The sequence below is a fragment of the Aethalodelphis obliquidens genome, unplaced genomic scaffold (assembly GCF_003676395.1).
Source record: "Aethalodelphis obliquidens isolate GAN/ISIS:26980383/991018 unplaced genomic scaffold, ASM367639v1 scaffold2, whole genome shotgun sequence".
NCBI lineage: Eukaryota > Metazoa > Chordata > Mammalia > Artiodactyla > Delphinidae > Aethalodelphis > Aethalodelphis obliquidens.
The window spans coordinates 22,169,363-22,196,599 of NW_020837946.1; positions in this window are offsets into that span (position 1 = coordinate 22,169,363).

The window sequence follows — 27,237 nt, forward strand, 5'->3', positions numbered from 1 at the left end:
AAAGGAGTTCCCCTCATGGGTTTTTCCACAACTCTTTTAGCTCCCATGTCCTCAGGTAACATCCCCTCCTTGACTGATTAAGTTTCCTTCAAACATCTTTATCGGCTAGTCATTGGCCTGAATTTCTACCCACGATGACAGAACATTCCAACTCTTCCTGAATCCACCCCCTTGTTCCTGAGCTAAACTTGGCAAAGCCAAATGGCAAAGCCAGTCTACTGACACCAGATTATGATTAAGGAAAGTACAGTGTTTATTGCAGGGGTCCAACTCTGCAATGGCTTTCAGGAAAGAGTTTTTAAAGGCAACATTTGGGGTGAGAGTTGCAGCTCATGGACTTCCTTATAATTGGTTGGTGGTGTGGTAACAGGGTGATGTTTCAGGAATTTTAATCATCAGCCTTTTGGTTCCAACCTGTCTGGGGTATTTGTGTTTGGCATGTAGTCCCCATCCTTTACCTGGGTGGCAGGGGTGGAGGGTTCTTAGACCCGGCAGATAAACTCAGAGATATGCATGGATTGTTATGTATATCCCCTGAGGAGGAACTAGGTCTCTGTTTTATCATTAAACTATTGTTTAAGCTGCCATTACTTTTCTTGATTGACCGCTTTTCCTTTGTTTCTGTATTTTCTCACCTTCCTAGTTAGCAAGTGCTTGAGGCTGCACTTTGGAACTCAGGAAAGGCCTAGGAAACTAAAGCCTTTTTCTACAAACAAGAAATGGGGAACATGGAGGGGCTTTTGTACCCAGCAGGGCCTCACAGAGTCCTGCTCAGTACCACCTTTCCTCTCCTAAAATAAACACCCCACATGGTGAAATGCTTGAAATGGAGTAGCAGCCCCAGGGTTTAGCAAGATGGTCAGTGAAGCAGGTGGATAACCCAGCCTCACAGAACAGGTGAGGGAGAAATGGTTCTGAGCCACTGGTAATAGTGAAGCAGGAGCCTCTTCGTCGGATTTTTTTTTCAATACTGTATTAGTGTATGCTGTAATTGAGAGACCCTCATAATTAAGGAACATTTAAGTGAAGCACAAATCCAAGAAAAGTCATTAATTTAGGGAGAATGGGGCATTTTAATCCAAGAATCACAAATTGAGACATTTGGACTTTAAGCAGGTAATATAAATGAGTGAAATGGACTTGGTGTTATTAATGGGCAAAGATTGGAATTATGACAAAGTAGAATGAGCTTGCATGCCTTTGCAAAGGGCACGGCTGTGATGCACCTCCTAAAAACGGCTGTTTTGCAGGAATTAAACAGACCTGTCACCTCTCTCTCCTCTTTATTCAAAGAAGTGGATTTACATGTGAAATGTCCAATTTTTAAACACTGAAGAGGCCAAACAAAACACATGTCTATCCACTGAATTTGGGACACCAGATGAAAATATTTTGAAAATACAATTTTCTTTTTATTCCCACATCTTTATTAGAGTATAAATGCTTTACAATGTTGTGTTAGTTTCTGCTGTACAACAAAGTGAATCAGCTATACGTATACATATATCCCCTTATCCCCTCCCTCTTGAGCCTCACTCCCACCCTCCCTATCCCATCCCTCTAGGTCATCACAAAGCATCAAGTTGCTCTCTTTGTGCTATGCAGCAGCTTCCCACTAACCATCCATTTCACATTTGGTAGTGTATATATGTCAATGCTACTTTCTCACTTCATCCCAGCTTCCCCTCCCCGCCCTGTGTCCTCATGTCCGTTCTCTACGTCTGTGTCTTTATTCCTGCCCTGCCACTAGGTTCATCAGTACCACTTTTTAAAATTCCACATATATGCGTTAGCATGCATGCTTTTCTCTTTCTGACTTACTTCACTCTGTATGACAGATTCTAGGTCCATCCACCTCACTACAGATAACTCAATTTCATTCCTTTTAATGGCTAATATTCCATTGTATATATGTGCCACATTTCCTTTATCCATTCGTCTGTTGATGGACATTTAGGTTGCTTCCATGTTCTGGCTGTTGTAAATAGAGCTGCAATGAATATTGTGGTACATGTATATTTTTGAGTTTTGGTTTTCTGAGGGTATATGCCCAGTAGTGGGATTACTGGGTCATATGGTAGTTCTAATTTTAGTTTTTTAAGGAACCTCCATACTGTTCTCCATAGTGGCTGTATCAATTTACATTCCCACCAACAGTGCAGGAGGGTTCCCTTTTCTCCACACCCTCTCCAGCATTTATTGTTTCTAGATTTTTTGATGATGACCATTCTGACCAGTGTGAGGTGATACCTCACTGCAGTTTTGATTTGCATTTCTCTTATGATTAGTGATGTTGAGCATCTTTTCATGTATTTGTTGGCCATCTCTATGTCTTCTTTAGAGAAATGTCTATTTAGGTCTTCTGCCCATTTTTGGATTGGGTTGTTTGTTTTTGCGATTTTGAGCTGCATGAGCTGCTTGTATATTTTGTAGATTATTCCTTTGTCAGTTGCTTCACTTGCAAATATTTTCTCCCATTCTGAGGGTTATGTTTTCGTCTTGTTTATGGTTTTCTTTGTTGCGCAAAAGCTTTTAAGTTTCATTAGGTCCCATTTGTTTATTTTTGTTTTTATTTCCATTTCTCTAGGAGGAGGGTTGAAAAGAATCTCACTGTGATTTATGTCATAGAGTGTTCTTCCTATGTTTTCCTCTAAGAGTTTTATAGTGTCTGGCCTTACACTTAGTTCTTTAATCCAATTTGAGTTTATTTTTGTATGCAGTGTTAGGGAGTGTTCTAATTTCATTCTTTTGCATGTAGCTGTCCAGTTTTCCCAGCACCACTTATTGAAGAGGCTGTCTTTTCTCCATTGTATATTCTTGCCTCCTTTATCAAAAATAAGGTGACCATATGTGCATGCGTTTATCTCTGGGCTTTCTGTCCTGTTCCACTCATCTATCTTTCTGTTTTTGTGCCAGTACCATACTGTCTTGATTACTGTAGCTTTGTAGTATAGAATGAAGTCAGGGAGCCTGATTCCTCCAGCTCCATTTTTCTTTCTTAAGATTGCTTTGGCTATTCAGAGTCTTTTTTGTTTCCATACAAATTGTGAAATTTCTTGTTCTTGTTCTGTGAAAAATGCCATTGGTAATTTGATAGGCATTGCATTGAACCTGTAGATTGCTTTGGGTAGTACAGTCAATTTCACAATATTGATTCTTCCAATCCAGGAGCATGGTATATCCTTCCATCTGTTTATGTTATCTTTGATTTCTTTCATCAGTGTTTTTCTTTTTTAATAAATTTATTTATTTTATTTATTTGTTTTTGGCTGTGTTGAGTCTTCGTTACTGTGCGTGGGCTTTCTCTAGTTGCAGTGAGTGGGGGCTACTCTTGGTTGTGGTGCATGGTCTTCTCATTGAGGTGGCTTCTCTTGTTGCGGAGCACTGGCTCTAGATGTGTGGGCTTCAGTAGCTGTGGCACATGGGCTCGATAGTTGTGGCTTGCGGGCTCTAGAGCACAGGCTCAGTAGTTGTGGTGCATAAGCTTCACTGCTCCGCGGCATGTGGGATCTTCCCAGACCAGGGCTTGAACCTGTGTCCTCTTCATTGGCAGGCAGATTCTTAATCACTGCCCCACCATGGAAGTCCCTCATCAGTGTTTTATAGTTTTCTGAACACAGGTGTTTTGCCTCCTTAGGTACATTTACTCCTGAGTATTTTATTCTTTTTGTTGAGATGGTAAATGGGATTGTTTCCTTAATTACTCTTTCTGATCTCTCGTTGTTAGTGTATAGGAATGCAAGAGATTTCTGTGCATTAATTTTGTATTCTGCAACCTTACCAAATTCATTGATTAGTTCTGGTAGTTTTTTGGTGGCATCTTTAGGATTATCTATGTATATAGTATAATGTTGTCTGCAAACAGTGACAGCTTTACTTCTTCTTTTCCAGTTTGTATTCATTTTATTTCTTTTTCTTCTCTGATTGCTGTGGCTAGCACTTCCAATACTTATGTTGAATAATAGTGGTGAGAGTGGACATCCTTGTCTTATTCCTGATCTTAGAGGAATTGCTTTCAGTTTTTCACCATTGAGAGTGATGTTTGCTGTGGGTTTGTCATATATGGCTTTTATTATGTTGAGGTAGTTTCTCTCTATGCCTTTATCAAGGCATGGCTCCCTTCACCTTTCCCTGGATCCTATAATTGTATTGAGTAGCATTTAGAGCATTAGTGTGCCGGGGCGGGGGGGGGTCTTCCTGAATAATTAATTACATTAGCCTTTAATATTGACTCCAAATTTTTTCTTGAAGAGAGACTCTGAGATATGATTAATTCCTAAACTTTAGCCATCACCCTCTAGTGTGGAGACTGGAGTGTTTGCCAATTATTCTCTTTACAAAAAATTTAAAGACTTAGAGATGAGACCTTCACTACTGTATGTTAACTGAAACTCTATCTCCTTTCATTCTTTTTTTTTTTTTTTGCGGCACGCGGGCCTCTCACCACTGTGGCCTCTCCCGCCGCGGAGCACAGGCTCTGGACGCGCAGGCCCAGCGGCCATGGCTCACGGGCCCAGCCGCTCTGCGGCATGTGGGATCCTCCCGGACCAGGGCACAAACCCGCATCCCCTGCATCGGCAGGCAGACTCTCAACCACTGCGCCACCAGGGAAGCCCCCTCCTTTCATTCTTTGTTAAGCACTGTTGCATTAACCAGGTAGTCATTGGTCCCTATACTAGGTATTTCCACTATATGCAATGCTCAATTAAGGCTCTTAAAATTGGGATTTTAAACAGAAAATAACCTGATGAGCATCTCATGGGAAATATTTGATTTGAGAATTAAAATAAGCATAAATGTAATTATTTATTCTATAACAAGTTAATAAAGCCTGCATTGAACTTCTAACGCCTCTCCCCCACCCACACCCCCAAACTCTTCTGGCAATAACATAATGTTTTAAGATCTGCCAATATTTGAGAAAATTCCCTGTTTAAGTCTAGGCAGTACTCTGAGTCTTTGGATTATAACAATGTGAAAGGGTGGGTCAACAACAAAGCATAACTATTTCCTATCAATTGTGATGTCATTATATGTCCAGATGATGCCTCAATGATCAGCCATCAGACTCATGAATTACTGAACTGCTCTGATTCTCTAATCTAGGGCTGCTTTATACTTCAAGAGGTATGACCCAGCTGGAAGCTAATGTAGGCTTTGTGGTCCTGAAGCTTGTACAATTTGAGGGCCCTCCTTAAGAAAAAGAATACAAAATTACCAGAACAAATATGTCCAAAATGCTCTAAAAAATGGACATTACGCTCACCTGAGATTTTTTTTTTTTTTTTTTAATTAGAACTAATGTAAGAGAGGCAATCCCTAAATCTGTCTCAAGGGGTAAAACCGGGAAATTGAGTCAGGGAGTTGCTGGTGGCTGGACCCTCAGAGGTACTAACTGGTGGCATTAGGACTTCATAAAATCCACACATAGAAATAGTTGTGAGAGACAGCAAGTAATGGCCTAACTGTGGTTGTTCAGAGGCCCATTCTGTCATCATTTTAAAGATGTTCGATGAAACAAATGAGACATTATCAACACTAACATGGAATATATAAATAGCACTGTCTTTGTCATACATAAATTTATATATTAAAGACCTGAGAAAATTCAGATAATAAGTAATAAAGTATGAAAAAAAATGGAATGAAAAATAATAAAATTAATAGGAATTATCCTGACATCAAAAAGAAAATTAAAACAAGAGCAAAAAAAATCAGATCATACCCAAAGCATTAACTTCTGTTTGAGGCCCATACAGGTGAGGGTCCCTAAAGCTCGGTCATCATGGACCTCACAGTAAATTTGCCTCTACTGAGATGCTCCATCCAAGCTCCCACACAAGATTCCCTGAGATCATTCCAGCACAGAGGGGATTCTGGCCCTTTTTTACGGCCTTCCTCCATGAAGAATATGCGGATTTCATAAAATCCAATTACAATTTCCTTTTGTCTTGTTTGGGAATAAAAAGGTACACATTTCTTCCTCATCTGTGAGGCATGCAAATAAAGGGTAAAAAAAGAGAGTTTCTAACAAAGGCCTTTAAAGTGAAAGTTATAGATGTTACTCATGCTCCCTTGGGGTAAATATTCAGCACCTATTTCAGAAAGGAGATTCCTTGTGTGAGAATAGTTGAATATCTGTTAATTTCATCAGCTCTCTTAAGAAGGAAAAATCTTGCTGTATGTTACTGACATTTTCAGAGTTCAATCAGAGACTTTCACAAGGATCTCTGTTAGGTCCTTTTCTTCTGCCTTCTAAATCAACTTTTCTCCTTACTTCTCTCACAGTGTCCTAACTCATTCTACCACTTGAGGTATCCATCATCTACAGGAGAGCTTCTATCTATATTTGTTTTCCGGTTGTGTGTAACATAGAAATATGCCTCTGCAACTAGCTGAATGTCTAGATATAAAACCGTTTTTACTAGACTTCTGTTACTTTTAGTGCAAATCCTTAAAGTTTGTTTTACTTTTCAGTTTTTCTTCCTTTTTAAAAAACTTTTTATGGGACTAACCGCCCAATGCTTTGACTTCTCAAGTTTTTTGTTTTGTTTTGTTTTTTTGCGGTACGTGGGCCTCTTGCTGCTGTGGCCTCTCCCATTGCGGAGCACAGCCTCCGGATGCGCAGGCTCAGTGGCCATGGCTCACAGGCCCAGCTGCTCTGCGGCATGTGGGATCCTCCCGGACCAGGGCACAAACCCATGTCCCCTGCATCGGCAGGCGGACTCTCAACCACTGCACCACCAGGGAAGCCTTCAAGTTTGTTTTTATTGTATTTTTTCCTATAATCTGTACCCTCCATGCGGTTTCTGATTCTCCCTGCAGGATTTCTCTCTTGTTCCTGACATTTGCCCTCAGGCTATGCCTTTTATGCTTTCTTCTTTGGTTGATATAATGGAAGGAGATATGCCTGTTGGTTCACAAACTTCCTTGGAGCTGCCCAGATATAACCTAAAATCACCTCCATACTTAGAGGGCAGGGAGAGATGGAAGAAAGAGGCAGACCACTCCAGGTTGGTAGGTGGCAGGATTGATAAACAAGGGAACTTACTTACCAAGCTTGTCTTGGGCAGTTGCAAGATGAGTAGATTTCCCGACCCACCCACCAAATCTTAAAATTTTATATAAAGGCCCTAACTGGGTTCTGTCACCTGTACCATCTGGATGGTCTCAACAACACATTGCTCTATCAAGGCTGCGTCCTTGAAAATGACTCCCGCTGTGGGAACAGTGGGGAGAGAGTACATTTCAAGCACATGGGGAGGCAGGGAGGAGTCTCCAATTGTTCAGGTCCAGTTCTTGGGTCAACTGGTGGTCGTGTCCTCTTGATGACCTCCTCCAAAAATGCCCTTTAGGAAATGTGATCACTTAGGCACTTAAAGACTGACCCTGCTTTCTATCTGCCTTACCCTGCCTGCCCTTGCAGAATGTTATTTGCCTTTCACTCTAAAGCAACCTTTTGGTCAGTGATGTTCTATATATTTTGAGAGACAGAAGTGCCATTTTGGAGGCTTTGGAAAGCTTTTTCTGACCATGCAATTATTTTTAAATGCACGTTAATTGAGACTAGCCAGAAACAAATAGCTGGTTAACAAGGAAGTTTCCAGTGGTGCTGTGTAGCCCTCAGGTAAATTCACTAAGACTGTACTGCTAGGAGAGCAGATATGCATGGGTACAAATTTTTTTCTCTATAACCAGTATCATTCCTTCTAATAAGGGGATGAAGATTCTCTTTCAATGTTATAGGAATAAACTGTTCACAGTATTTTTTTCTTTTCCATTCCCTACCCAGATAATTCTTAGCATATCTTCCATCTGGGATCCATATCAGACTCTGGAGACAAGGTTGTTATATAAAATGAAGAGTAAGCTCTCTATCTGGAAAGAATTTTTAAGGAATGTGGTTGCGGTCTGTGCTGTTTCTCATTGGCAGTGGCAGGGCAGTGGTCGCCGTGCGGAGAAGTAGCATTTAGTAGTATGAGATCTCCAATCTATTAAAGAAAGCATAATTGAGTTGTGTCACTGATAAATACCCAGTTATACAAACTAATTTATATATTAGATAATCAGTGGTATGAGAAGCTATAATTATTTTTTTCTACCTCACTTTGCCAAACTGATTTTTGAGAATTCACCAGTAATGAATTTGCTGTATTTTCAAGGGAGCCAGTCACTATGCTTGCAGTGACTGGTTTGAATTGTAATTCATCTTATGCACACCTCCAATTATTTCTCATAGAAAGGGTTCAGAAAAGTTCCCAACCCACCAAAGCAAAGCCTTGACTTGAGAAAACATGAATACTTTGGTGTTTTCCAACATTTTTCTTAATAAAATAAAAGAAAAAGTAAATTTCAGCCATTCTATAACAAAGTGTCATATTTCTTCCAGCTGGAATGACAGTAAAATTTTTAAAAAATTTGTAAGAATTTGTTCATAATTAATATAATTTCTCCCTAGATTTTAAATATTGTCTCAAACTTTAAGAAAAAGTTTGATAATGCTAACTAGGATAATTCTCCTAGAAAGACATTGAGTTACCATAAAAGAGAACTAGAGTCTAGACCAGGTTAGATTTCTGGGATACAGTAAAGATTTAGTGTGAACCAGTCAGAGGTTATGTCAGGAAGCTGTGAGAAATGAACTGCAATTTATCGGTAACTGAGAAAATGGGATTCAAGTCACAGTAATATACTATAGATTGGTTCAGAGGTTGGCACTCTGTTTAGTTCTGAATGGCTACAGCAAAGTGAGGTAGAAAAATAAGAAAAAGAAAAGAACATCAATAGGAGATTTGAAGAGAGATATAGACCAATAAGAGGAGAGAGGAAAGACGAACATGGTGGGGGGCGGGGAGGGAAGCTATAAGAGTAATACCAGGTAAATCTAGAGTATCGTGAAGTGATTCAGGTTTTTAGGGTCAAAGTGTGCTGTATGAGTTGTTCCCAAACTCTTCTGATTGCTTACCTTCTTGTGTCTAGCTATTACTGCAGGCAAGAAAAGGAGTTTTGACATCAAATTCACAGTCTCTGAGCCCCAAGCACAGGTGAAAGGAGAGTCACATCCAAACACTGGGCATTGACCATAGATGTGACTGGGATAGAGGACTGTAAGACTGCTTCCTGATTCAGTATCCAGGAATATCATAAAATACTGCCATCAGGTGTTCTTCCAGGTACAACCATGATAAATTCTGCCCTTTCTTCAGGCAAATGATAGCTTGGGAAATCAACCTATCTTAGCACAATGGAGCTGAGATTAACTCGATGTCCTGAAAGCATAAGTGAAAGTATGAATTTTTCCAACCTATCTTAGCACAATGGAGCTGAGATTAACTCGATGTCCTGAAAGCATAAGTGAAAGTATGAATTTTTCCGGGTTTCTGCCATTTTCCTTAATGGTGAAAAGAGGAAACTATACTAAATTGAAGATACACTTGAAAGCACTGTGAAGTATGGAAGTATAGATCATCTTTGCAACAATTCTGTTTCATTCTCCCTCGTGGTGACATCCCATATTCCCAATACATACTAGCTGTGTGTGCTCTCTACTTCTACACAATGGAAACATTTATTCCTTTTGAGGTTTAATTGGCTGACAATTATTAAAGCATTATCCACCCTAGAGATATCTTCATTGCAATAAGAATCAAAGCAGTAATCCAAAGAAAGTCATCAATATACATGTGGCTACTTTTCCTCTTTGATCGTGGCAGACTGAACGAAACCTGGAATTCTCGCCCACTGAGAACAGATGAAGTAACAGAGGCTTTCTCAATATTGGCATTCTGGTAGCTCAACAAAGTGAACAAGCAACATAAAATCCTATTTATAATTCAGTATCTATGTCATAAAACCGTAATGGTTACATTTTAAGCATCCATCAAGATGTGTAACTATAGAGAAAGTATGAGCTGTATGGTAGGATGAAAGGATAGGAACTGAGGGGTGATGGTTCACGTAATTATAAATCTAGTCCTTCTATTAGACACTATATTGAAGGAAAATGTTAGAGAAATCAATAGTTAATGACAGACCTCCTAGAAAGAGTATTGTAAACCCAAATAGCTGTTAACCACAAAATGCAAAGAGGTCATACTCAGGATCATAGGTGTAGATTGTTGAGCGAAGAGTGAAGCACTGCTTGAAATCTTTTATTTAAATCTTTTTGTTGTAGTTGTTATGAGATGGATGGCTATTGTTTTCTGCACACTTGGTATATAATGTTTCTACTCCTCAAGAAACAAAGCGGAAATTACAGATCCAAATTACTATATCTCATTCAAATAGCTGCCCTGACAGGATATACATTTATTGCAGCGGGACTGCCATTGCTTAAATCAGTTTTAGAACTCCTCCTGAAATTGCTTTCAGAGCCTGAAGCTAATTTCTTTGACTGTCCTCACTAGTGGCAAATCTTCATCCTTTGACAGGGGATTTGAGTTTTTAAAGTTTGCCAAAAGTCAGGACTAGTGAATAAAGTAGTTGGTTAAATAGGGTTCTACTGTTTGGGGTTTCAGAAATATGGTGAGCTAAAGTAATGAGCCAAGTTTTCTCATGTAGCTCATAAACCACTTTAGAAGGCAATTATAAAAGGGAATTTTTTAAAGTAGATTTTTAGTTTCTTCCTTTGTAAAATGAGGGGATACAACTAGCTGACTCTAAATTCCTTTCCAGCTTTATGATTCCATGATTCAGTAATTCATTTATTTAAACATCTTGAAAGATTTGGTGTTTTTTAAAAGAAAAATAAAACATCTCGATGTGATTAAAAACTTTTTTATCTTAAAAAATGTTAAAAGAACATGTTTAACTACACTGGGGTTCATTTTCCTCTGCTATAAAATGAGGGAGGGTCTTGAATAGATGAACTTCAAGCTGTGCAATGACATGCTATTATATTAATTATCTATTGTTTTATAACAAATTACTCAAAAATTTAGTGGCTTGAAACAACACATTCTCTCACGGGTTCCTGTGCATCAGGAATCTGAGTACTGTTTATTGTCTTCTGCTTCAGGATTTCTCACAGCCTACAATCATGGTGTCATCTGGGTTTCAGTCATTCCAAGGATCAACTTGGATTTGTCTCCAAGCTCACTCATGGCTACTAGCACTATTCAGCTCTTCATGGACCTCAGTCCTTGCTGGCCAATGGTTGAAGGCTGCCATCCGTTCCTTTCCACACGGGCTTCCTTATTAGGCATCTCATGATATGGCAACTTGCTTTATCAAAACAAGCAGGCAATAAGAGCCAGGGAAAGAGAGAGTCCAAGCCAGAAGTTATAGTCCTTATAACCTGATCTGAGAAGTGACATCCCGTTACTTCTGCTATATCCTGTTCTCTAAAAGTGAGTAATTAGGTCCAGTCCATACTCAAGGAGAAGGGATTATACAGGAGAGTACCAGAAGGTGGGAATTACAGGGAGCCATTTAATAAGCACATATTCCCCCAGCCCCTGGTGATTCTCATCCCTTTCACATGAAAAATATACTCGCCACCTCCAGGTCCCTGTAAAACTCAATCCATTACAGCATCAGATCAAAGTCCACTATCACCTCATTTAAATCACGTTCAAATGTGGATGAGTCTCCTTGAGTGTAATTCCTTCAGTACAGCCCCAGGAGTCCAATTGCTTTATGTCTGTGGACTCGTGAAAGCACAAGTACTGGAATTGTGATTATCCTATTGTCATTAACTTCACAGCTACCCTATCACAGGTGCCTCTGGATTCTGCTCCATCTGGACCTACTGCACAGACCTTACCCTCTCTGAGTCTCACTCAGAGCTAGCTGAGCATTATTTCCAAGTGTGCAAAAAAAAGTGCCTTAAAATCCCCCAAAGCCACCAAGCATTGTGTTTCTTCTAGTGATAGAAAATGTGAGTACACGATAATTTAACCATTTTGGAGGGGATGTCTCAGGATACCTCAAACCAACGAGTCTCTAAAATTTAACTGATGTGGCAGGTACTTGACATTCACAATGTTTATCTCTTACTCTCTGGAGCATGTGTCTTAACGAGGCTTCCAATGTACTTATCTTGCCACTTTTTGTTCATGTGGTCCAATTGATATGTCATCAATATCATGGACCAAAATGATGTTATACAGATGTCTGAACTCAGGTCCCTCTAGACAATATCATGGCAGAGGGTGTGAAAATTAACCTATTAATGGGGTAAATTTATAAACATTTATCCCACATGAATACAAAACTGCTTCTGATCCTTCTTTCTTACAGAGGAGGAAATAAAAGATGAATTAGACAAATCAGTGACTGAATACCATGTACCTGAAGCTGTTATGCTCTAACAAAGATACCTCTTTTGGAATAGCAACTACAATTAGTGCTCTACTTGGCTGAGTTTGCAGTAGTCTATTTTCATTGTCAGGATCCATCTGGACATTTTAGGGGGCCAAAATAGTGAATTAAATTATCATATGATGGACCCATGGCCTCTGCATCTTTTAGGTCTTCTGTTATTCCCCATGAGATGCAATATTGGGTTTCTTTGGGGTTTTTTTTTGCGGTACGCGGGCCTCTCACTGCTGTGGCCTCTCCCGCCGCGGAGCACAGGCTCCGGACACGCAGGCTCAGCGGCCACGGCTCACAGGCCCAGCCGCTCCGCGGCACGTGGGATCCTCCCAGACCGGGGCACGAACCCGTGTCCCCTGCATCGGCAGGCGGACTCTCAACCACTGTGCCACCAGGGAAGCCCAATATTGGTTTTTTTACTCAATATATTTCACAAGTGTGGGGATGGGGGGCGTGGTGGGGGGAGTTTTAGAAATTTCCACCCAGCCTTCCCACTGGAATATTCTGAAATCTAATGAACACTAATTACCAAGGATCTCCATTCCAACTACATATCCTGGGACCAAGGAAACAATCACTTTGGGAGTCAGTGAACCCAGTGAACCAACTACTGTGAATTGGACTTATGCCAGAATTCTATTACCTATCTAGCCTCCCTATGCCTTCACTTTAACATAGGGACAGTGACGATGCTTTATGTCTCTATTATTGATGTTGACTCAGACCTGACATCTAACATTCCTCAAAATATTTGTGTATTCCTCCTCCTTCAGAATTTGGTTATACAAGTAAATGCCTGTCATTCCTGTTGAGAAGTGACTTGCCATTGTTACAGAGTCCCCCTTCTTCAATCGATAAGTTTAGAGTCAGACAGTGACTCAGGTACAGAAACTGCAAGTGAGTTTATAACTTGTTACTAAGTTGATGGTCTTCAGTTTCCTGATCATTCATCCTTGATTTATATATTTTTAAAATTTATTTTATTTAGTTATTTTTGGCTACGTGTGTCTTCTTTGCTGTGCGTGGTCTTTCTCTAGTTGCGGCGAGCAGTGTCTACTCTTCATTGCAGTGCACGGACTTCTCATTGCAGTGGCTTCTCTTGTTGTGGAGTACGGGCTCTAGGTGTGCAGGTCAATAGTTGTGGCACGCAGGCTCAGTAGTTGTGGTGCAAGGGCTTAGCTGTTCCACAGCACGTGGGATCTTCCTGGACCAGGGCTTGAACCGGTATCCCCTGCATTGGCAGGTGGATTCTTAACAACTGCATTACCAGGGAAGTCCCCATCTTTGATTTATATTAATTTTACAGTTCGAGCAATACCCTTCTTGGCTTCTCATCTCCCTTACTTCCAAGCATGTTGTGTACACATTGTGATAACTGCACTGTGGTGGACATACTCCAGTGAATCATTACCTTGTATAATCCCCTCCCCTTGAGAGTAAGTGGAACCTGTGACTTGCTTCTGACTCATAGAATAGGGAAAATGTAATGAATGCCACTCTCTTGATACAGTTATGTCTTTTGGTAAAGGTAATGAGATGTTACTCCCATGATTATGTTACCTTATCTGATCCTGTCTTAGTAGACTGAAAAAAGAGACTCTTTTGTTGGTCTTGAAGAAGTAAGCTGTTATGATGTGAACTGCCCATGGAGAAGGCCACGTGGTGGGGAACTAAAGGTGACCTTTAAGAGCTGAGAGCCTCAGTCTTGCAACCACAAGAAATTGGAGCAAATAAAAAGCATAAAAATGACACTAATTCATGTTCAGGCATAGATAGAAGTAAATAGTGATTATATAGATATGGATGTAAATGTAGATAGATAGGTAGATAGATAGGTAGATAATTTACTGAATTACAAGGAAAGACAAAACTTAATCTGGCATGGACCATAAATCCCTTCTCACTGAAGGTTGTTGAAGCATGCTTAGGCTTAAAATCCATCTGTAGTAAATTTTGGTGAATTGTGAAAGCTAGAGGTTACAGTTATATTTTTTATATATGGATATCTGATTTATAGGCCTAAATTTAAAATTCTGACAATACCAAGTTCTGACAAAAAAAAAATGCAGCAACTAGAGCTCTAAGATACTACTGATGGGAATAAAAATTAATGAAACCACTATGGAAAAGCTTTCATCAGTTATCTACTAAAGTTGAACAGAGTCATACCTTATGACCCTCTAGTTCACTTCTATGTATATATCATACATAAATATATACATATGTGCACCAAAATACATGGACATGAATGTGTGTGGCAGTACTATTTTTTTTTTATTTTTTTTTTTTCGGCTAGCGGGCCTCTCACTGTTGTGGCCTCTCCCGTTGCAGAGCACAGGCTCCGGACGCTCAGGCTCAGTGGCCATGGCTCACGGGCCTAGCCGCTCCGTGGCATGTGGGATCTTCCCGGACCGGGGCACGAACCCATGTCCCCTGCATTGGCAGGCGGACTCTCAACCACTGCGCCACCAGGGAAGCCCACAGTACTGTTCTTAATTGCAGAGAAATGGAAATGCTTAAATACTTATCAATAATATAATGAATAAATGAATTATATATTTCTACAATAGATTATCATATTACAATAAAAAAAGAACTGCTGCACCAACAATATGGATAAAGCTCACAGATACAGTGATGAATGAAAGAAACCAAAGAGCGTATGCTATACAATTTTGTTTATAGGAAGTTAAAAATCAAACTAATTTATGATGGACAGAATAGTGATTATCTTTGTGGGCATAATGACTGAGAGAGGACAAGAAGAAAGCTTTAGAGATGCTGAGAATGTTTATAACTTAATCTAGTTGGTTGTTACGTGAGAATATTTACTTTGTTTAAAAGATTCACTGAGCTATATATTTATACATTCAGTGCACTTTACAGTATGCTATTCTCCAATGGAAAAAAAAAATCTTATTCCTCCTATAAACAAATAGTAGTTTAGAGAAGAAGAAATAAAAGTGTCCCTCGCACATTCAAAAAGGTGTTCAATTTTAATAACAGAGTTGCAAACTGAAGTAATACATTGTGATGCCACTTCTTACCTATCAGATAGGCAAAAATCCAAAAGTTTGATATATTCTGCTGACTAGGCTGTGGGGAAACAGGCCCTGTCATATGTTGCCAGTGACAATGCAAAATGTTATATAACTCCGATGAAGGAGAACTTGGTGATATCTAGAAAAATTACACAGGCATTTAACCTTTGACTCAGCAATCCCACTCCTAGGAACCTATTGCAAATATGCACTGACAGAATATGAAATTACTTTTTATGCTGAATAGTCTTTGTTTGCCCCTTCAGAGTCATTCTCCATCTTTCTCCACACTGCTCTGTGCCTTGAGAGACTGAATCATGTGAACTGTATCAGTGGTCAGCAAACATTTTCTGTAAAGGGCCAGAGGATATATATTTTAGGCTTCAAGGGGCATGTGGCCCCTGTTGCAACAAATAAACTTCGCTGTTACTGCAAGAAAGCCTCCACCAACAATACATAAACAAATGAATAAAACTGCAATAAACATTTATTTACAAAAAAGACCATGGGCTGGATTTGGCCTGTGGGCCACAGTTTGCTGACCCCTGAACTACATAAACCAAACTCTTCTGGCTTCCAGTTAGATTTGGCACATAGGAGCCACCAGCAAGGGATTGGAAGGCAGGAAGAAGGTAACTTCGGAGTATTAATTCTCACCTCCTGCCTTGCCAAGCCTGCATCCCTCTACTGACAACCCAGCTCGTAGCAGGCAACACTCTCCTATAGGTATAGCTACCACTTCAACTGCAGTACTTGTTGTAGTCAACTTGAGCTGCTATCACAAAATATACTAGGTGGCTTACACAACAGACCCTTATTTCTCATAATTCTGGAGGCTAGGAATTCCAAGATCAAGATACTGGCAGATTTGGTTCCTGGTGAGAGCCCACTTCCTGGCTACCTTCTCACTATGTGCCCACATGCCCTGTTCTCGATATGTGCTTGTGTGTGTGTGTGTATTATATATATATAGATATAGATATAGATGGGGGGGGGGAGAGGCCTCACATCTCTTCCTTTTCTTATAATGACATTAATCCCATCATGAGGGCACCACCTTCATGACCTCATCTAAATCTAATTACTTCCCAAAGGCCCCACCTCCAAATATGACCACATTAAGAGTTAGGGCTTCAATGTATAAATTTTGAGGGGACATAAAAATTCAGTCCATAGCACTTGACCTAGAACATTTCTGCTTATACAGGTCAAGTGAGAATTCACTGGGCTCCCCATCTACTTCTAGGAGCACCAAGATCAACCAGCCAACACCGTAGGTCTGTGGGAGTTAGACTACTCTGATTGCTGCTTTGACTCTGCTTTCCGTTATAGCAACCATGCCTATCTTGCCTTTGGCAGCTGAGTGCTGCCATTTGGCCCCTGGCACCTCTGGGATCCAATTTGCTCCCAGTTCATTTAGATTTCTCAACTCAGCAACTGCAGTTCCCACTGCAAAGTCTGGTCTACAGAGAAGAGTGATCATGGAACCCTTCAAGGATGCCAAGGCTCAGCTCAAAAATTTTTTTCTCACAGTAACTGTGAAAGCATGTATTCTGGACCCTTCCAGTGTAGGTGAATAGGTCTTAAATGACAAATCCACTCTAACATTCTAATCTCCCTAAGCCTTTGAATTTCTACCTCTACATTAAACCAAATTAGGCTAGATTGGTTCAAGATGGCAGAATAGAAGGAAGTGCACTCGCTCCCTCTTGCGAGATCACCAGAATCACAGCTAACTGCTGAACAGTCATTGACAAGAAGACACTGGAACTCACTAAAAGAAACACCCCACATCCAAAGACAAAGAAGAAGCTGCAATGAGATGTTAGGAGGGGTGCAATCACAATAAAATCAAAACCCATAACCGCTGGGTGGGTGACACACAAACTGGAGAACAATTATATCACAGAGGTCCACTCACTGGAGTGAAGGTTCTCAGCCCCACGTCAGGCTTCCCACCTGGGGGTCCGGCAACGGGATGAGGAATTCCCAGAGAATCAGACTTTGAAGACTAGTGGGATTTGATTGCAGGACTTCAACAGGACTGGGGGAGACAGAGACTCCACTCTTGGAGGGCACACACAAAGTAGTGTGCGCATCAGGACTCGGGGAAGGAGCAGTGACCCCATAGAAGTCTGAACCAGACCTACCTGCTAGTGTTGGAGGGTCTCCTGCAGAGGCAGGGGGTGGCTATGGTTCACTGCGGGGACAAGGACACTGGCAGCAGAAGTTCTGGGAAGTACTCCTTGGCATGAGCCCTCCCAGAGTCGAACATTAGCCCCACCAAAGAGCCTGTAGGCTCCAGTGCTGGGTCACCTCAGGCCAAACAACCAACAGGGAGGGAACTCAGCCCCACCCATCAGCACAGAAGTGGATTAAAGTTTTACTGAGCCCTGCCCACCAGAGCAACACCCAGCTCTACCCACCACCAGTCCCTCCCCTCAGGAAGCTTGCACAAGCCTCTTAGATAGCCTCATCCACCAGAGGGCAGACAGCAGAAGCAAGAAGAACTACACTCCTGCAGCCTGTGGAGCCAAAACCACGTTCACAGAAAGACAGACAAAATGAAAAGGCAGAAGGCTATGTACCAGATGAAGGAACAGATAAAAACCCAGAAAAAACAATTAAATGAAGTGGAGATAGGCAACCTTCCAGAAAAAATTCAGAATAACGATAGTGAAGATGATCCAGGACCTTGGAAAAAGAATGGAGGCAAAGATGGAAAAGATGCAAGAAATGTTTAACAAAGACATAGAAGAATTAAAGAACAAAGACCTAGAAGAATTAAAGAACAAACAAACAGAGATGAACAATACAGTAACTGAAATGAAAAATACACTAGAAGGAATCAGTAGCAGAATAACTGAGGCAGAAGAACAGATAAATGACCTGGAAGACAGAATGGTGGAATTCACTGCTGTGGAACAGAATAAAGAAAAAAGAATGAAAAGAAATGAAGACAGCCTAAGAGACCTCTGGGACGACATTAAACGCACCAACATCCCCATTATAGGGGTCACAGAAGGAGAAGAGAGAGAGAAAGGACCCGAGAAAATATTTGAAGACATTATAGTAGAAAAATTCCCTAACATGGGAAGGGAAATAGCCACCCAAGTCCAGGAAGTGCAGAGAGTCCCAGGCAGCATAAACCCAAGGATACACACACCGAGACACACAGTAATCAAATTGACACAAATTAAAAACAAAGAAAAATTATTAAAAGCAGCAAGGGGGCTTCCCTGGTGGTGCAGTGGTTGAGAGTCTGCCTGCCGATGCAGGGGACACGGGTTTGTGCCCCGGTCTGGGAAGATCCCACATGCCACGGAGCGGCTGGGCCCATGAGCCATGGCCACTAAGCCTGCGCATCCAGAGCCTGTGCTCCACAATGGGAGAGGCCACAACAGTGAGAGGCCCGCGTACCGCAAAAAAAAAAAAAAAAAAGGCAACAAGGAAAAACGACAAATAACATACATAGAAACTCCCATAAGGTTAACAGCTGATTTCTCAGCAGAAACTCTACAAGCCAGAAGGGAGTGTCATGATATATTTAAAGTGATGAAAGGGAAGAACCTACAACCAAGATGACTCTACCCAGCAAGGATCTCATTCAGATTCAACAGAGAAATCAAAAACTTTACAGACAAGCAAAAGATAAGAGAATTCGGCACCACCAAACCAGCTCTACAAAAAATGGCTAAAGGAACTTCTCTAAGTGGAAAACACAAGAGAAGAAAAGAACCTACAAAAACAAACCCAAAACAATTAAGAAAATGGTAATAGGAACATACATATTGTTAATTACCTTAAATGTGAATGGATTAAATGCCCCAACCAAAGGACACAGGCTCGCTGAATGGATACAAAAACAAGACCCATCTATGTGCTGTCTACAAGAGACCCACTTCAGACCTAGGGACACATACAGACTGAAAGTGAGAGGTGGAAAAAGATATTCCATGCAAATGGAAATCAAAAGAAAGATGGAGTAGCAATGTTCGTATCAGATAATGTAGACTTTTAAATAAAGAATGTTACAAGAGACAAAGAAGGACACTATATAATGATCAAGGGATCAATCCAAGAGGAAGATATAACAATTATAAATATATGTGTACCCAACATAGGAGCACCTCAGTACATAAGGCAAATGCTAACAGCTATAAAAGAGGAAATCAACAGTAACACAATATAAGTGGGGGATTTAACACCTCACTTACACCAATAGACAGATCATCCAGACAGAAAATTAATAAGAATATACAAGCTTTAAATGACACGATAGACCAGGTAGTTTTAATTGATATTTATAGGACATTCCATCCAAAAACAGTGGATTACACTTTCTTATCAAGTGCACACGGAACATTCTCCAGGATAGATCACATCTTGGGTCCCAAATCAAGCCTCGTTAAATTTAAGAAAATTTGAGTCATATCAAGCATCTTTTCTGACCACAACACTATGATTAGAAATGAATTACAGGGAAAAAAACGTAAAAAACACAAACATATGGAGACCAAAAAATACGTTACTAAATAACCAAGAGATCACTGAAGAAATCAAAAAATACCTAGAGACAAATGACAGTGAAAACACGACGATCCAAAACCTATGGCATGCAGCAAAAGCCATTGTAAGAGGGAAGTTTATAGCAGTACAATCCTACCTCAGAAACAAGAAAAATCTCAAACAATCTAACCTTACACCTAAAGGAACTAGAGAAAGAAGAACAAACAAAACCCAAAGTTAGTAGAAGGAAAGAAATCAGAAAGATCAGACCAGAAATAAATGAAATAGAAACAAAGAAAACGATAGCAAAGATCAATAAAACTAAAAGCTGGTTCTCTGAGAAGATAAACAAAATTGATAACCCCTTAGCCAGACTCATCAAGAAAAAGAGGGAGAGGATTCAAATCAATACAACTAGAAATAAAAAAGGAGAAATCACAACGGACACCAGATAAATACAGAGGATCATGAGACATTACTACAAGCAACTCTATGCCAATAAAATGGACAACCTGGAACAAATGGACAAATTCTTAGAAAGGTATAACCTTCCAAGACTAAATCAGGAAGAAATAGAAAGTATGAACAGACCAATCACAAGTAATGAAATTGAAACTATGATTAAAAATCTTCCAGCAAACAAAAGTCCAGGACCAGATGGCTTCACAGCTGAATTCTATCAAACATTTAAAGAAGAGCTAACACCCATCCTTTTCAAACTCTTCCAAAAAACTGCAGAGGAAAGAACACTCCCAAACTCATTCTATGAGGCCACCATCACCCTGATACCAAAACCAGACAGAGAAACTACAAAAAAAGAAAATTACAGGCCAATATCACTGATGAATATAGAAATAAGAATCCTCAACAAAATACTAGCAAACAGAATCCAACAACACATTAAAAGGATCATACACCATGATCAAGTGAGATTTATCCTAGGGAATGCAAGGATTCTTCAATATATGCAAATCAATCAATGTGATACACCATATTAACAAATTGAAGAGTAAAAAACTTATGATGATCTCAATAGATGCAGAAAAAGGTTTTGACAAAATTCAACACCCATTTACGATAAAAACTCTCCAGAAAGTGGGCATAGAGGGAGCCTACCTCAACATAATAAATGCCATATATGACAAACCCACAGCAAACATCATTCTCAATGGTGAAAAGCTGAAAGCATTTCCTCTAAGATCAGGAACAGGACAAGGATGTCCACCCTTGCCACTATTTTTCAACATAGTTTTGGAAGTCCTAGCCACAGCAATCAGAGAAGAAAAAGAAAAGGAATACAAATTGGAAAAGAGGAAGTAAAACTGTCACTGTTTGCAGATGACATGATACTATACATAGATAAACCTAAATATGCCACCAGAAAACTACTAGAGCTAATCAATGAATCTGGTAAAGTTGTGGGATACAAAATTAATGCACAGAAATCTCTTGCATTCCTGTACACTAACAGTGAAAGATCAGAAAGAGAAATTAAGGAAACAATCCCATTTGCCACTGTAACAAAAAGAATAAAATACCTAGGAATAAACCTACCTAAGGAGGTAAAATACCTGTACTCAGAAAACTGTAAGACACTGATGAAAGCAATCAAAGATGACACAAACAGATGGAGAGATATACCATGGTCTTGGATTGAAGAATCAATATTGTGAAAAAGACTGTACTACCCAAAGCAATCTACAGATTCAATGCAATCCCTATCAAATTGCCAATGGCATTTTTTACAGAACTAGAACAAAAAATCTTTAAATGTGTATGGAGACACAAAAGACCCCAAATAGACAAAGCAATCTTGAGGGAAAAAACGGAGCTGGAGGGCTTCCCTGGTGGCACAGTGGTTAAGAACCCACCTACCAATGTAGGGGACATGGGTTCGATCCCTGGCCTGGGAAGATCCCACATGCCACAGAGCAACTAAACCCATGTGCTACAACAATTGAGCCTGTGCTGTGGAGCCCGCGAGCCACAGCTACTGAGCCTGCGTGCCACAACTACTGAGCCCATGTGCCTAGAGCCTGTGCTCTGCAACAAGAGAAGCCACCTCAATGAGAAGCCTGCGCACAACAAGGAAGAGTAGACCCCGCTCACCGCAACTAGAGAAAGCCTGTGTGCAGCAGTGAAGACCCAATGCATTCAAAAATAAATAAATTAAATAAATTTTTAAAAAAAAGGAGCTAGAGGAATCAGGCTCCCTGACTTCAGACTAAACTACAAAGCTACAGTAATCAAGACAATATGGTACTGGCACAAAAACAGAACTACAGATCAATGGAACAGGATAGAAAGCCCAGAGATAAACCCACGCACCTATGGTCAACTAATCTATGACAAAGGAGGCAAGGATATACAATGGAGAAAAAGCAGTCTCTTCAATAAGTGGTGCTGCGAAAACAGGACAGCTACGTGTAAAAGAATGAAACTAGAACACTCCCTAACACCATACACAAAAATAAACTAAAAATGGATTCGAGACCTAAATGTAAGACCGGACACTATAAAACTCTTAGAGGAAATCATAGGAGGAATATTCTTTGACATAAATCACAGCAAGATCTTTTTTTGACCCACCCCCTAGAGTAATGGAAATAAAAACAAAAATAAACAAATGGGACCTAATGAAACTTCAAAGCTTTTGCACAGCAAAGGAAACTATAAACAAGACGAAAAGACAACCCTCAGAATGGGAGAAAATATTTGCAAGTGAAACAACTGACAAAGGATTAATCTCCAAAATATATAAACAGTTCATGCAACTCTATATTAAAAAGACAACCTAGGCTTCCCTGGTGGTGCAGTGGTTGAATGTCCGCCTGCCGATGCAGGGGACACGGGTTCGTGCCCCAGTCCGGGAAGATCCTACATGCTGCGGAGCGGCTGGGCCTGTGAGCCATGGCCGCTGAGCCTGCACGTTCGGAGCCTGTGCTCCGCAACGGGAGAGGCCACAGCAGCAAGAGTCCTGCGTACCGCAAAAAAAAAAAAAAAAACCTAATCAAAAATGGGCAGAAAACTTAAATAGATATTTCTCCAGAGAAGACATACAGATGGCCTAGAGGCACATGAAAAGCTGCTCATCATCACTAATTATTAGAGAAATGCAAATCAAAACTACAATGAGGTATCACCTCACACCGGTCAGAATGGCCATCATCAGAAAATCTACAAACAACAAATGCTGGAAGGGGTGTGGAGAAAAGGGAACCCTCTTGCACTGTTGGTGGGAACGTAAATACAGCCACTATGGAGAACAGTATGGAGGTTCCTTAAAACACTAAATATAGAATTACCATATAACTCAGCAATCCCACTACTGGGCATATACCCAGAGAAAACTATAATTCAGAAAGACACATGCACCCCAATGTTCATTGAAGCACTATTTACAATAGCCAGTTCATGGAAGTAACCTAAATTCCCATCGACAGACAAATAGATAAAGAATATGTGGTACATATAAACAGTGGAATATTACTCAGCCATAAAAAGGAGGAAATTTGGTCTTTTTTTGAGACGTGGATGGACCTAGAGACTGTCATACAGAATGAAGTAAGTCAGAATGAGAAAAACAAATATTGTATATTAACACATATATGTGGAATCTAGAAAAATGGTGCAGATGAACCAGCTTGCAAGGCAGAAATAGAGACACAGATGTAGAGAACAAACCTATGGACACCAAGGAGGGAAAGCGGTGGGGAGGGCAGGGGGTGGGATGAATTGGGAGATGGGGATTGACATATGTACACTAATATGTATAAAATAGATAACCAACAAGAACCTGTTGCATAAAAAAATAGTCTTAAAAATAATAAAATAAACTGAAGCAGGTCAAGCATTTCTAATACATTCATTCTGGGGCATCTTTTCGTCCATGTTTCAGCCAACTAACAACAGCAACAACAACAACAACAACAAATCCTGGAAAGATACATATTAGCAGAACTGACCCAAAATCCATTAAAGAAATTGAATCCATAGTTAAAATCTTTCCACAAAGAAAACTCCAGGCCCTGATGGCCTCACTAGTGAATTCCTCCTAACATTTAAGGGAGAAATAATCCTAATCTCAGATTAGCTCTTTCAGAAAATAGAGGCGATAGGAGTACTTCTAATCCTATATGATTGGACATATATATATCCATAAACAACTCATTTTATACAGCCAGTATTACACTGATACCGAAAATATAAGATAAAATAACATAAACCTCCTAATTCAGCTTCTTCAATCAAAAAGGAGTTAAAGAGCTTTCAGTATATAATAATTAACTCTAAACTCAGTTCATTTTGACAATCATTGAGCTTATCATATGTACAAAACATTGTGCTAGATACTGGAAACATTCAGAGCCTCTAAAAAAGCTTCTCTCTCTCTCTCTCTTTCTCTTCCTTTCTTTCTCTCTCTCTCCCTCCCGTCTTGTTTTCATTAACAAATGTTCTCCATACTAGCTATGAAGATGAAAATGACCACTGACTTTAAAATGTGGCTTTACTGTTCTACTTCATGGACACTATTTGACTTTGTAACTGCGAGATCAAATGGAGGAGTTGTTACTGTTTGAATATTGAAGGAAACATTAAAGTGGCCCATGGTAATTAAAACAATTTAAGAACCACCTGGTGCAGCTTCTTTAGTATAGTTTTGTAACAAGATGTTGGTCATCGTAGCCAGTAACCAATTTACTTATTTATTTTTTTTGCCAGTAACCAAATTTTTAACAATCTGTCTTACAGGTATACTTAAACCTAACTGTAAGATTTAATAACCACATCATTTTGCTTTTGCATAAATCTTATTCATGAAGTCACACATAAGACTGAAGAAAATAGAAAGGACTCTTCCTCTCTTTTGTGAACATTTCTGAGCAGCAGCAGGTAGTCTGCAGAATGATGCCATTTGCTCAGAATTATTTACAATACATACAGCCTGTCTAAACTCATGCAAATGCAATTTTCTTAGTTACAGTTCCTATCCCTATAAATTAAAACCATACGAAGTAATATAGCAGTTGATAATTGGGTAAATGAATAATTATTTTAATAAATCATATCAAATATATAAACTCTAGAAAAACCAGTAGAAATGTGGAATTAATATAGAAATAGCACTTTAGGGAGTAATTAAAACATGTACTTTTTATTCTATTTTAAAATTCTATCTTAATAATGTTGCCCTCAAGCAATGATTTGAAGTTGAATACAGGGTATTGGGAGATGAATAAAAAGTGGCACACTTTATGCTACTGAATGTCACCAAGAGGAGAAAGGATTCCATAAGTCACTCTTTCACATCACAACTTTCCTTTTCAACCTCTAATTTCCCTATATTAGCGTCTCTTCTACTCACTGATGATAACAAAATCTAGGGTTTATGCACTTGTATGGGAGAAATAGTTGCTCTCACACCTCCAGGAAAGGCTGATGTGCCCCCTGAAACTTCAAAGCTGTCTGTAGTGAGTCATGTTCTGGCCTCATGCCTTTACCATTACTCTCCTTGGTCTGCCAGGTCCTATCTCTTGTGCTACTGCATCTCCCAACACTGCCATTTTTTTGGTCTCAGCTACAGACTAAGAAAGTGGCAGTCTTCGTTTGTCATTAGTGCTGCTCACCAAATATTTTTATTTTTTCCTCCCAGGTATTCTGTAATATTATACGTTCTCATCCCCCTGCAGTTATTAGTGGCCTTGGACTTGCTTTGGCAATAAAGTGTGAGCAAAAAGGATGTGTATTACCCTGGACGTAGCTTTAAAAAACAGTGTGCAGTTCATCACGCTTTCTGCTCACTTTGGGTGATTGGCAGTGTTTCAGGCAATGGTTTCTTATTCAGCTGGGGTCCTGGAGTCAGGACAATGGGGAGTAGAGACCACAGCCAACTTGCAGCGGACAGATAATGTGAGCCAGAAATAAACTTAGTGGTTTTAAGTCATTGAGATTTCCAGATTGTTTGTTTGTTTGTTTTAACTTCAGAACAACCTAGTCTGTTCTAACTGATGTGTGTATTGATAGTTTTCACCACATCTCTCGCTTATATCCTCTGTGAACGATGTCGCTCCTCTGTCCTCGAACCGATGCTTATATTTTAAAAAAGGGTTGTTATTTTTCTTTCTGCATGTACTAATTTTCTATGTCTCCAGGTCAGTGGTTTAACAAAATATTAGTCATGAATATTTATCTTTCTTTGATCAGTTTAGTATAGATTCAGTGGGTTACTTCTCTACTGAAGGAATGAAAACCAAATTCTCAGGCTTGGCACAATAAGAAGCAACACAGCCTTCTTCTGACTCCACCCCCTCACCTACCTTTTTGAATCAGTTATATCGGCAATATTTGGATGTCCATACTCAATCAACATTACATGCTACAACCTTGGTATAACTTGGTATAATGAGTGTGTATTTCAGCCTATAAAAGTGATGTGAGCTTGTCTATAAGTTTACAGATTTGATCTCACCTAAAACTGCATGTAGGCATTTTGGGTTCTGCAAATGAGCCTGTTGATAGGGAAATCAAATGCCATAGCATACTACATTTGTCTTAGATTCTGTTTTATGACAGATGATAGCATGTTTTTGAACGCTTTGGCATGGAAATTAAGTTATCTGTGACCTTTCCTGGCTCTGCTTACAGCAATTATGTCTCAACTCTCACAAGAAAATTGATATAAAATACAGTTTCCAATTTCATCAAGATCCCCTAATGTGCCTTAAAGCAATGATATGTGACTTATATTCTTGCTTTGGAAGCTTAAATGTAAATGATATATCATTACCCAAAAGATTGTCTTTTGAATCTGACAGATATTACCTTTCTAAAATCTTATATGGCCTATATCAGTTTTAATAAAAATAGTAAATTTTCCCATGTAGAAGCTAATATGTAAGTATTAGGTTGATCTATTTGAAATTGCCAGTATTTGACAGTTTGTGACCTATAAAAATGGCAATTTCATATGATTCAGCCTAATAACTTTATACATATCATATTGTTGCATTTTTATTTATATACATGATGAAAATGTACCAGAAAAAATTGATCATTTTCCCCCTCAAATTCTCTCCTATTTCTACATTCCTTATCTTGGTGAATGTACCACTGACTACCCAGTTGTCCAAGTAAACCTAGAAATTATAATTAAGTCTTCCATCTTCCCCTCCTTTTACATCCAATTGACAATGAACTCTATTTTTCCTTAAAATATTCTAAAATTGCTATGCAGGCTTTATTGCTATTGCAACTGCCTTGGCTCAATTTATAATCTGTCATAGATGGGGTTCCCGAGGAAGCAGACTGAGATAGAGGTTATATGCAAGAGATTTATTGGGGAGTGTTCTTGAGATTGCAAGGGCTGGAGAGA